At 55.9% G+C, this 2,710-nt stretch overlaps 1 protein-coding gene across 1 annotated transcript in view; it reads left to right on the top strand.

Annotated features, from left to right (window-relative positions):
• Dhrs1 (dehydrogenase/reductase (SDR family) member 1) overlaps positions 1–1,521 on the top strand; it is a gene marked incomplete in the record, with an annotated part of 38,020 nt that extends 36,499 nt beyond the window's left edge. The window contains 1 exon segment of the mRNA XM_013510399.1: positions 1,511–1,521.
• Between the last annotated feature and the right edge of the window lie 1,189 nt (positions 1,522–2,710).

Consider the following 2,710-nt stretch of genomic DNA (forward strand, 5'->3'; position numbering starts at 1 on the left):
CGCAGGCACAGAAAGAGAACGTGAACAGTGAAGGAGAAGCCAGCTTGCACTGGATTAGTCCTAATGAGAGTGTGGGGCTGGCTGCGATGCAGCCCACTCTCACTGGAGCAAATCAAGATGTTTGTTTGGTCCCTGGAAGATTAGTCCTCCAGAAGAGCCCAGGAAGTGATGGACATGAGATTCTTGGTTTGCATTTTTTAATCTGTACTTTTCAGAGGTAAGACAGCCACCTGGCCTGGAATTTAAATGGGTTGGAAGGGTTACAGTGAAAATTCTCCATCCCCGCCCACTAGTGCCCAGTCCCCAACCCAGAGGCAGCCAGCGCTCCCATGCTCAGCCACAGAGAGCAAACACTGAAGCATGCTGAAAAGAGAGCTGACTGCAAGCTGGCCTCTCTACCTGAGGGATTATTTTCCAGTTTCTAAGGCCTGTTCTGGCTTTGTGTCCCACCTCTCTGAGCAAGGCAGCAGTCCTGGGCCCAGAGACCTGACCTCCCACAGGTGCTAACACAGCTGTTCCCATCAGCAGAAATTTCCCTGTCTCAGCAGCAGGAAGGTGAAAGTGTGTGAAGGCTTAAGGAGGCTCAATAAAGGCCATGGAGGGCTGCTGTGAAGGCCTAGAAGAGAACAGCCCAAGCAGCCCAGCCCAGGCCTAGTCTCCTCCACAGCAGCAGGCTCACACCAGGGCTGTGAGGTGCACGTCACACTTGACGTGAGGCTCCTCCTAGAGCAACCACCCAAGGGTCAGAAGTGTCAACAGGAGTGGAGCCTCTGCCCCTGGGTGCCCCCACAGATGTGAGTCTGACCAGCTGCCCTGGGCTGAACTGAAAGGTGCCAGAGGCCGGGCTGGGCCAAGGCCTGCGAGTCTCCAGTGTGGGGGACAAGTCACTGAGCAGTTTCCATCAGCTGCCACAAGTGGGAGGGGAGGTCCCTGGCAGGCAGGGGATGTGGTGAGGTGATGTAAGCGATGGCAGGGGTGGGGACTCAGGCTCGGGGAGTGAGGGATGTGCACGAGGGCCCCACAAGAGCGTGATCCCCACAGATGAGTCAGGGCGAGGTAGCTGGGCGCAGAGCCGCCCTTTTTCCTTCCTCATCCCTGCTTCTGCCCATCCTCGACCCCCAAAGGTCTTGACTGTCTAAAGTCATGGGAGGCATCAGAAGTCACTGTGCCACGGCCCCTCCCCCAGCCCCTTGGAGTCCCTGGTCCTGCCCCCTCGCTTGGTCCATCCCATCCCCAAAGCTGCTGCTCCTGTCCCCTCCTCTGTCTCAGTCCTCTCCGCCCTCCCAGCTTTCCACCGCTCCTCATGACCCTCAGTCCCCCACCTGCCTTCCTGCACTGGAATTTTCTCCCTAGCCTCGCATCTGGCAGGGCGCAGCCCTGGGCAGGGAGGGGCAGACGTGCACAGGCAAGCCTAGGAGACAGAGGTCCAGCTCAGAGTGCTTCCAGTCGGAGAGCCATGGTGAGACCCAGGGTGGGGTCACCACAGCCAGGCTCCTCCCCAAGCCTTACACAGCCTTGTTCCTCTCATGTCCCTCCTTCCTGCAGAGTTGCGACACCCTGATCCCTGCCATTCTCTGTCAGATCCCGCCTCCCACCTCCAGAGAGCCAGGGGTCTGGTCCATCGGAGTCCATCCTGACTCGCTGCCTGACACCCCATTAGCCAGATGCCCACCATGCGCAAGAACGCGCGCGCGCGCGCGCGCGCGCGCGCGCACACACACACACACACACACACACACACACACACCCCTGTGGGCGCCTCCCAGCAGTCGGATAAGCTTCATGCTGAGCTGCAGAGGAGGCAGGATTCACCCCAAGACAGCCAGGGCTAAGGAGCCTCACAGGCTGGATTTTCGACCCGGTGGTATCAAACAGCAGAACATCAGTTTTAAAACAGTGAAAACATTTTGTTCACTAACAATAGGGGGCAGAGATGAGCCCCATTCTGTGTGCAGAGGTGACGGGCTTTTTAAAGAGAATGGTAGGAAGCCAGGCGTGGTGGTGCATGCCTATAATCCCAGCTGAGGGGGGCTGAGGCAGGAGGATCGTTGCAAGTTCGAGACCAGCCTGGGCTACCAAGTGAGCTCAAGGCCAGCCTGAACTGCATAGCGAAACCCTGTCTCAAAAAGAAAAATAAAAAAAAGAAAGAGAATGGTGGGTGGAACTAGCAGGGCCTCAGAGGAAGGAGTCAGAGTGTGATCAGGCCAGCTGTGTTTTGTTAGCTGGTAGTTATCTACATTAGAATTCTCTCTTCACAGAGGCTGGGAAAGAGAGACCTTTTCTTCCTGTTGATTATATTTATTTTTTTTTTTTGGTTTTTCTGCGGTACCGGGAACCGAACTCACGATCTTGCGCTTGCCAGGCAGGCGCTTTTGCCGCTGAGCTAAATCCCCAGCCCTTTGTTGATTATATTTAAAGAAGGGTTCACAGGTCCTTGAGAGAGATGCTTCTGCTTGCAAGAGACACAGATTACAGCTGCAAGCTCATTTTTAGTAAATGCAAGGTTGGGGCCTGTTGTCAGGTGCAGACTAGAACACACAGGAACATTTCCCAGCAGCATCAAGCTGTCTGAATCAGGCACTTGGGTCTGGGCTGGGGGACACAGCCTTATGCGGCTAGAGCCATGCTAGAGTTTGGTCAAGGCTTTCAGTGCAGGGCTTTGGGCATAGCTGTCCTGTCCCAAGAGGTCTGCAGTCCCACAGTGCCGTGA

Source organism: Chinchilla lanigera, unplaced genomic scaffold (assembly GCF_000276665.1).
Source record: "Chinchilla lanigera isolate Chin_1 unplaced genomic scaffold, ChiLan1.0 scaffold00008, whole genome shotgun sequence".
In the NCBI taxonomy this organism is placed as follows: domain Eukaryota; kingdom Metazoa; phylum Chordata; class Mammalia; order Rodentia; family Chinchillidae; genus Chinchilla; species Chinchilla lanigera.